Source organism: Magnolia sinica, chromosome 15 (genome assembly GCF_029962835.1).
Source record: "Magnolia sinica isolate HGM2019 chromosome 15, MsV1, whole genome shotgun sequence".
In the NCBI taxonomy this organism is placed as follows: Eukaryota; Viridiplantae; Streptophyta; class Magnoliopsida; order Magnoliales; family Magnoliaceae; genus Magnolia; species Magnolia sinica.
In genome coordinates this window covers 66,200,809-66,211,591 of record NC_080587.1, presented here as the reverse complement: position 1 = coordinate 66,211,591, position 10,783 = coordinate 66,200,809, and positions in this window count along the sequence as shown.

Below are 10,783 nucleotides of genomic sequence, written 5' to 3'. Positions count from 1 at the left end.
AAAATGCCAAGGATGGAATCGAGCAATACTATTCGAATTTACTTGCTTGATAATTCAACCTCTTCCAATGTATACATTATCTCTTTACCCAAAAGACTTGCAACCAACCCCTTACTCTTGGCCGATCGTCGATCAAGTTGAACTCTATCATTCTCTCCATTCCACTTTTCAGTTAGCCATCATGTCCTTTGAGCTTCCCACATTTTCAAACCGTCCCCAGATGATGGATACCTTTTTTGAATGGTTGAAGGGGCATTATAAGTAATTGGTCGCCACATCTACTAAGCCTATTACTACTCATCTCTATTCCTCGATGGACTTAAGAGGAAAGAAGAAAATTGCATCCCAATCAGTCGCGACTTCCAGTTGAAGCACAATCAAGTTGAAGGATATATCAGCCAAAACTACTCCAACAGCAGCAACTCAAGTGGCCGAGACTATTCGTAAACTGAAACGCCCAAAAGTTATGGTGAAGGGGCTTGTACCTTGAAAAACTCCAGCCCTACTATCTTTTTCATCTGCTCCCACAAGGATTGCTGATTTGGGACCTTGTCTCGTTCCACCTCCTGAAGCTCCTACTCTAGTCATTGTTCGAGATGACCCAACCACACGTCCTCTTATTGCTACTCCCTAGAGCTCTCAGAGAGTGTCATCCTCATGATGCACTCCGACATCCACTCGACAACCATCTCCAGTTTTGGGATATTCTTCTCATGATGAAGAAGAACCACTTTAGTCGTGCACAACATTTGAAGTTGTCATCTCTGGCCAGGTAATGATAGAAGTTAAGGCAGCCGATATTTCTCTCTCATTCAGAACCGGTACCTTATTAAGCACTGATGACATTTGATTATGCTTCGGTATCTCCTACAACGATTGAAGACGTGCTTTCAATTGTAGACATTCTCTCCTCCCTCCAACAAGCTCTTAGCGAGGATATTTTTATGATCGAGTCTCCTATACCCTCTTCTAAGCTACAATAGCTTAAAGAGGAAACCCAATAACTCGTACGCTTGGGGGTGCAAGAGGCTGCGTCGACCGAATTGATTGAGAAGCTTATCGAACTCATCGACCTCATCAACCTCATTCAAGTCTCTCTTGCTCGAACAATAGCCTTGTGGTCAAACTGCCAACACTTAGAGAATTTTTTGATCTCATCAAAGAATGTCACAAGCTCCATACGATATTCGAGCATCTTGAATTTGAGCAAGAACATGATTTCTCAAGTGGCTACAGTCAATGATGCCACAAAGAAGCTCTCGATCGAACATGAAGAGTTGAAAAAATCCGATGCCAAGTTAGAGGATATGAGCGTATAGATAGTCGCTCTAGAAGCACAACTGGAGGTGTTGAAGAGGTGTCTCGTGGAGAAGAAAGCAAAGCGTGTCATAGGAAGAAGGCAATTAAGGACCTAGTCATTTTTGCCAAATCATAGACAGAGGCAATCGGCCAGGTTAGACACACAACCTTGAAGCATCAGGCTATTTTGGATAGGAGGAAAGATAGACATGAGAAAATGAAGGATGCGATTGCTCGATTTTATTCTTTTGATTCTAACTTTCTTCCTGTATAATCAACGATTAATATAATCGACCTCCTAACCATCTTTGTCTTATTTCCTTGATCATCTATTTACTTAGCATTTTCTTTATTTTTACAATCCATAATTGACTTGGTGATGTGACATGTAGAAAATGAGGAGTCACATGCTACTGCAGCCAAAATAAATGCCATGATGGCTAAACGTTCTGACTTCCTAAGAATATGAGGCATTATTCCATGCCATTACTGCCTATGATGCAACGAATATGGGGGAGGCATAATCGGCTATATAAAATGCACTCAATCTCATACTGTAGCTCACTAAAACCCACACACTTCCCAAAACTCCTATCTTAGATTTTATGAATATGGCTTCCAACCAATCCTCTTCTTCTTTTCTTGGTTAGGGCAAGGCCTACATGAAAGAGATTCTCGATTTTGGCTTTACTAATTATGGCTAGTCTTCTATCTTGTTTGACACTGCTTTCTTAATCGGTGATACCTCTGAAGTTGTCACTACTAACACACCTATGGGATAACTTTTAGAGGTACTGAGGAAACTCTATCACCATAGAGAGATTCTTCCTTCTTGAATTCGAGTTGTACAGGGTTGTTGAATATCTGAGATAGCATGCCTCTGCCCAAGAATAATCTGATTCTATGGGTGAGGCTTATGGGAGACCATGGAACGACCGCCTTCGCTGGAACAGGGTGCACCAGTTCAACAGGATCATGCTACGAGTCCTCCAATCTCAATGTACTGAACTCATGGATGATATCAAGGAGAAAGAGCATCCTTATGTTATAAAGGATCCTACCATCCCAAAGGATCTCCTTTCCTTCCTGAACTTGCAGATTGCCGACTACCAAGCTCGGTCGTGCATGAGCCTTGTTGGCAAGAGAGAAGCAGATGACAAAGTTTCATCAATCGGTGGTCGTATCAATCAACTCCTATACTTCCTGAACATCTTCATGGCTAAGGGGTCTCACTAGAAGAACTAGAAGGACTCTCTAGAGGACAATAAGATGTGCGCCATCAGTGAGTTTGAGGAAATCAAGGCAACAATACCTAATCAGCTTTTCTCGGCCAGTGGTTGTTTTCTCTTCTTCTTCTTCTTCTTCTTTTTTTTTTTTTTTTTTTTTGTAATTCAACCGATGACCCACCTTTCATTAAATAAAATTGCTTTATTTTCATATCCTGTGTATCACATTATATTACTATTCACTTGGTCGTATCATTCCCAACATATGACAATATTATTACTATTGCGATATCGTCATTTGACATTTCATATCAAAAATACTAAATAATAGTATTGTTGTTGTGATCAATCACTTCTGATATAGGATACCTACTGATGAATCTTTCGACCATATGTGAAAGAGGACAAGATCATTGCTTTTACTACAATTTACATTATCGGTTAACTTCATATAGAGATGGTCATTGATTGGGTTGTTGATGATTTTTCGCTTAATAAAATCAGCCAATGTAGTGTTAAATTCCAAGTTCGGCTACCGTCAACACTTAGTATTTTCCTCTTTCTTCTAGTCATAACTTCCTAACTGACAGGGCAAATAAAAATGGGGAGACGTGCATGCTATTTTTGAAGGATCGACATTTATTGCGACTACGCGTTCCAACTTCTTAGGAATACGATTCGGCGCCATAAACTACTCGAGGACATCGTCCAGCTTCGATGTCATCGAACAGTGCAACAGGTAAATTTAAGACATTTGTTTACAACAATCTTCACCATGTCTTCAATCTTCAACCGTATATCTTCTTGTCCTCTTCTCTTATCTCTGCATCATATCAAAGCTTCTCGTGCATACTCCGTCCTTCTTTTACGTCATCGCTAAGCCCAGAGAAGTTACACAGAACTTGAACTTCTCTACAGGAACAACCTTGGTGAGCATGTCTGTCGGATCTAAATCCACATGCCCAACCACCTTTGCTCTTGTCTTCCCAAAAGTAAAGACGTAGTCTTCTCACCATCTCACCGCTACCCAATATTGCTTGCTGGGGTATTTGCTCACAACATTGATAACCTGTAAAATAACCGATCTAATACAGACCATGGCATACACTGTCAACCGCTTTTGAATAAGGCTCATGTGATATATTCTGCTTTTCCTCATCTGTTTTGCGATATATCCTGAGGAAAACTTGAAGAGAGATGCGTAAGGAACGCTCTCCAGCTTTGCCTAGTCCATCACATACTTGATCAATACCTACTCAAGGTATTCTGCCTAAGATAATCAAAGCCTACTCCTCTTTCAATCTCAATGCCAAGAATCATCTTTGCAGCCCCCGATCCTTCATCCTGAATGTCCCACTTAACAGAGTCTTCAGTACATTGATTTCAGACATGTCATAATTGGCGATCCACATGTCATCAACATACCATTCCTGACTCACCATGAAGGAATCAAACTTTATACCACTGCCTAAGCGAAAGGTCGTACCATGACCTCCTGCAAACTTTTCTCAGCCCTTTTAAACTTCGAACCCTTCTAGTTGCTTCATGCAGATCTGTTCTTCCAATTTTTCGTGTAAAAGTTCAGACTCTACATCCATTCTTTCCAGCTCAAGATCTGTAATGCCCTGTGTTTTTAAGACCCGAGTATACGGCCTGTTTCCCAAAAACCCAAGTGTTAACCTATAAAGAGCCAAATTTCATGTATTTATTTTTTTTCTTTTATCAGAGTTAGTATATAAGCGTAGAATGGACAAGTCAGCATAGAGAGAAATTTACATTTACGTTTAAATTATACAAGGGGCTGCCCATAATGACTTATACAAACCAATATTTTTTAAATTAACAAGGACAAGATTTACATGATTTAATACATGAAAAATAAGAGAAAGTATATAAATATAAGCCGCAAGACCGTGCAGTTCCTCTTAGCAATACAGCCGTGCATCCCTGACACTTGTACCCGACTCCTCATCAGTCTGAACCTGAAAATTACTTAAGATACCTATGCTACCTGTATAGTTATATATTTGATGGATGAGTGGCCAACTCGGTATGAATTCCCCTTAAGATTACACACCGCCGCCTCAGACAATTAAAACATAACAAAATGCAGTCTTATTATACGCATGGATGCATGAATGCATCAACGCCCCAGGGATACGCATCCGTGCGAAAGTTGGGCTCATCACCTATGCAAGGGCTGGCCATTAGCGAAGCACATCACGTGTGCATATCACGTCCCGCATAACGATTTCCTATCGTACATCACGTACGTTACCGATAGACGATGGTCTGTGCCATATATGCATGATTAGTCAGGCCTTTATTAGTTCAATCACAATTATCCGATTTAGTAAAAGTCAAGATCACTATGAGGGCTCGTCACAAGCGTAGGCCGAAGGCTCGGGCATAGTGTCCCATGACCACCATCCCCGGCCCATAAGTCTACCGCCTTAGAGTGTAGATAGAACCCATCAACACATGGTCAATTAATTCTCAATGTATGGGAAACTACCATCCTATGTTGAGTGGAAATGAAAGTCAAAGATACTAAAATACGACGATTAAAATAGTCGGTAAGCCTGTCTTAAACACGAATAAGCAGCGATAATTTTTAAAAAAAAAGGTTAAATGGTTCATCCCAAAATGAAATAAGTGGATTCACCCCATAGATGATAAGTACCATGAATAAATTGCCACTAACATAACCTCCATTTTGAGGGTCTATTTCTAGCACAATCAGTATTATTACACCCTGAGTACGGACTCTCTTTCTTAAATAGAGGTTCACCTCACAAACTAGAGAAATTTCGATTCACATGTGTCTTGCAAGCAGTACAATAGCATATCCAAATAGCATAGGGATCAATTATCGAACTAGGATACCATTCTAGTAAAATACAACTTAAGCATAAGTGTACAAATACAATTCAAGAATTATTAAATGAATCAAGGCCTAAGATATGCGTTTGATATTCATGATCAATTCTCAAACATATATCCAAGTAAATTAATCATATAATTAATCGGGCTCTAAGGCATCATTCTTAATCAATTTAAAAGTTATCCTTGATTTAATTTAGAGATGAAAATCTCAAGGAAAAAGTCATCACCTTATGTTTGAACCGCCTGTACCATTGCTAAGAAATGCGTGTTCCCTTAGAATCAATTCCTACCATCAATCCTAAAGTTGTACAATTAGATCCAAGCTTACACACTATTTAGGGTTAGGGTCTTAACCTAAGGTTTAGTTAAATGCTTAGATTCTAGGATTTGAATACTAAATTATTAGTATTATTATTATTATTATTATTATTATTATTATTATTATTATTGTACAATGGGTCAAATAATATTCATAATAGGAGTATTAATCCATCAATGTTAATAATGATGGTTCATAAGTTCACATTTAAATACACCGACATTATCCAATATTCTTATAATGACTGATAACCTCTTAAATAATATAAGTAATAATAATAAAATCTTTACTAACGATGATATTTCCTAATGATAATAATAATATTTATCATTAATGAATCTAGTTATGATTTAACATTAAGGATAATATTTAAGAGGGTTAAATGAAATACTACTATTAAAATTTTGTTTGCAATAACTAGATTGGGTACAAATAATCTATTAATGGCTAACCAATCCATCTCAATAATTCCCAAGGCCTTTATCAATCTAAATTATCGAAGTTGTGTGGGGGGTTTGTAAGGGCCCATGAACAAGGGCATTTAGGCCTGCATTAGAGTGAACAGGCCCACACTTGTGGTCGAGGTAATTACATGCATTGGTTTATAGTACATGCATAAAGCTTGGTAGTGTGGTTATATGGGTTATGAATTCTGTTTCGAAAGGTTCCCTAATGAAAATGATTGGATTGAGTGTATAATCTCCAACGTGCAATTTCTCCAGGCCCATCTACCTTTTTTTTTTCCTCTTTTTTTTAATAAAAGGTGGAGTGATGCCACCAAATATATTCAAAGGGGAAAATGTACATCCATTCAGGGCGGTCCCGACAAAAAATAGCGGGCCGCACCAAATGATGGGGATTTGTGCATATCTAAGCCATCTAGACAGGGCCCGAACTGGGCCTAGATTAGCCCAGCCATTATTGTATGGTAGTGGGCCCAAAACTGGGCCTAAACTAGGCCTGGTTTGGCCCACCCTTTACTGTCCAATGGAGACCCAGCAACCGGACTATTCCATGGTCCCTGCGGCCCACTAGGATTCAAACTGGGTGCAGCCCACTGGATTTGGAGGGCGAGGCCCACTATGATGTTGGCTTGGGTTTGGGCCTATTTCAGCCCAGCGTGTAGCCCACATCCACGGTCCACCTGATGGGCGTTTTCAGTGTATTGCATGGCCCATCTGAAGACCCGTTTTCGGCTCTTCACAAGGCCTGATGGAGGCCCATTTTCAACCCTTTCTTGGCCCACTAAAAGACTAGTTTCAGTCTAGTTTTCCACAACCTAACAGAGGCATTCTTCAGTCCATTTACACTGCCGGACTGGGAGCCATTTTAGGCCCGACTAGGCAACATTTTCAGTCCAGGTTGCGGCCCAGCTAAAGGTCTGTTTCAGCTCAGTTCAACACCTTGACTCGGTTGTATTAGATAAATCTGGGAGGTGGGCCAGCACGAGTTGGGGTCCGAGCCACGTCTCTGGGCTATAGTTGCTACCATGGCCTAGAGAACGGTAATGGTCCCAACCACAGTAGCTATGGCTGGAAGAAAATGGAAGGGTAAGGGGGCGGGGCATTACCTGGGCTACCCACAATGTCAGCTAAGTCGGCTCAGTTCGAGTGTGGTAGTGCTATGCAATAACTACACATCTTTTTCTTCTTCTTTCTCCCTTCTTTTTCTTTCTTCACAGATGGGCCGGTAAGGAGGTTGCGCCGGAGCCAAAACAACCCCGTTCAACCAGCTGGTGACTTCCGCATGACTCAACCGAGTCGGGTTGGTGCAACAGCCACCAACTCGACTCTCTTCCTTTCTCGATTCCCCTCCTCCTTTTCATCCTTTTCTTCCGCGACCTGCATGGGTTGCTGTAGAGATGTCTTACCTAGTAACTAATCTGAGAAACAGGAACTAACGGCTGAGCTTCTGACAAGGAAGACGACCTGGCATTAATGGTAGATCATGAACGTCCGCCTTTTCCTTCAAAATGATGCCTAAGGACGATGTAGACAGGCATAAGGGAGCTTGGGAAATCAACGGATCGAAGCTTCATGGAAGTTCTCATGGTGGGTTCGATCATTGAAGGTAGTGACTGGTTTTCAACGTTATATATATATATATATATATATATATATATATATATATAGTATTACATCCAGAATAGGAAACAAATCGCACAGTTATGGAAAAATGTGCAAGTCGTTGATCTAAGCATTGATCGAGCAACCCTTGATCGATCGAGCTTGAATGTTTGATCAAACAAACATGCTTAAAAGTATCCAGAGATTTAACATAAATTTTTCAAATTTTGTTGATCGCTCAAACCTCTAAAATTGATTAATCGAACCGGTCCAAAATTGTCCAGAAACCAGTCTATCTAATTTGAGATTCACTCGATTGATCAAGCAGACTGTTCGATCGATTGAACTACCTTGTTCCTACACAGATTGACATCCAGACCACACATAGCTTATTCTTATTCTTCTTCTTGATGACCAGGGACCGAAAGCCTATCTCACAGCCCCATCCTGGACATCTAGAACACCAGCCTCACCCAATTCCAGAAGACCACGAGCCACCGCAGCTAACCGAGCCCAACCCAATCTAACCCGATCTGACCTGAATTTGGTTACGTTGAGTATAAATACCTTGCGTTAGGTTGTGTGTAGTTGGACCTTGGGCCTGCTCTTCTTGATGTTAGGTTGGCTTGGGTTGACCCAGCACCCTGAGTTGCACCCCTACTGATAGGCACTCAAAGCTGATCAAATGCAAATCCAATGTCACTGTATATGTATGGTACTCATCGGAACCTGACAAGACCTGATCCCGTTTTGTTAGTTGGGTCATCCAGCAAAACCAACCTACTGTCAGCCGTAGGTCACCTGTGGCCCATCTGCTCAGCCGACTGGCTAACTCTTTTGGTGAAGGCACAATGCAGTATATGGCCGACATGATGACTCACCTAGATATGAGAAATTGTAGGTCCTGATGCAACATAACATGAAAACTGTGCTGATAAATCCAATTCGTACAATGATGCCGAGGTTAGGTTATCAGTAGCATTAACGTGACGGGCAGTACAATGGAAGACCGGAACCCCTAAAATCATTCCAGATCATTAGAAAACATTGATCTAATATCTGGCCTTCCTAATAGACTGTACTGTGAATTTTCTGACCCGTCTATAGGTAGGGCTCTGATAAGAAGTCATTGAATCTTCTAACTTGGTTATTTTTTAATGGTTCCGCCATCCAGGATGGCACTTATCAAATCAATGGTTTGGATCACCCAACCATGAACACCACTTTCACAAACTGGCACATCACCTTTACAAAATTATAGGAGCTGGATGAAGTAAGTTACTTCTACCACAAAATTCCTCAAGATTTCGATGTTACCAGACTTCTTTTACTAACCCAAAAATGATCCTCGGGAGTGAAATGACCAAAATGCCTTCATCTATTTAATTTTTTCCTAAGTGGTCTAGTTCAGTATTGTGGGTCACATGGTGTACGCATGAGATCCAATCTATCCAAGAGGTGTAACTGATATAGAGCAGGTCACGAACAGTTTCATGGTCAAGATGGATCAGAAAATGCCCAATAGGAGGCAGAAGTGATCCAGTCCGTTATAGCCTTAAAATGGTTGTATCTCGCAAACCGGAATGAGTTTTCATATGTGCCATATGTGATTTTGGGGTAGGACGAGCTACTTTAGCCACCCAACCCCACTATGCTGGGTTATGTACACCAAATTTACGAAATACCATCTGATCGACGGTTGAATTATTGTTTTATTTATGTTTTTACTATTTATAGTAAGTTTTAGTTAGGTTATAACTCTTCATCTGTTCGGCTTTAGGAGTTGCACCAAACATGAAAAGTGCTTAAAATAATTAGGAGAACAGCATGGTAAAACCAAATAGGACACATACTATTTTTGACCGAAAACCATGCGCGCTAGTAGGCATCACGACCATCTATAAATAGTAAGTTTACTATATATAGTAAGTCACGATTTTTGGGAGTTTTAGTTGTAGTTTAATTCTAAAACTTCTTCCATGGCTTAGTATCCCTATTTAAAGGGGTGTAAACTCGTTTATTGAATCACCAATCAACTTATGGATATTCTAGAATATTATTTCTATTTTCTTGCTATTTTCTTCATGAATTTGAGAAGTCTATGAGAGGAGTCCAGCAAAACTTTGTGAATTTGAAGTAATTATTCTTGAGGAAGATGGTGATTGATGTTATCACGTTTATCCTTGCATCAATAACCCACCATCATGAATAAAAAAAAAAACCAAAAATTATGCTGATTCAATCATCAGGTGGTTTTTTTAGGTCCAATTTCATCCATTTTTATTGAGGTAATTTGGACTTGTTTATCGGGAATTGATCTAGATCCTAAGATATATGACATTCTTGATCATTCATTTTCTTGGTTTTCTCCGCTGGAATATGCCAAAGAACGCTGAGCATTCACCTTGATTGATGCGAATGAACAGCCAGCCTGATTCGTGCAGTAATTTTACCAGGGAAGTATGTGGGTCTTTCTTGTATGGGACAACAGAAGTATTGATAGAAATACCGGGGGTTCGGATCCCTCTCCATCAGCAAGGTTATAAGTTCCCTCTTGTGTTTATCTATAGATAAGAACGAATCGGATCTACTTGACTGATGTGCCACACCATAGAAAATAATGTACACCACCCGAAAACCTCTGAACCCACATGCAGCCCACCGGAAGGATGGACCGGCCTGATTTTTGGATTCCTGATTTCCATAGCATAGTCCAACCATTGGTCGGGTTGGATATCATATACTCACAACATGGTCCTTACAATTCTCGGAAGAATATATATATATATATATATATATATATATATATATATATATATATATAGACTGAAGGGCATTTTAGTCATTTCATTAAAAACCACACAGTAAATGTTCCAAGTCATGTTTGGTAAAATCAGAAGTCTGAAGTAAATTTATGCTACAAGTCCCGAATAAAGGAGCCACAAAGAGAGGGGTACTGAATTCCACTTTTGCATTTTTACTCCATT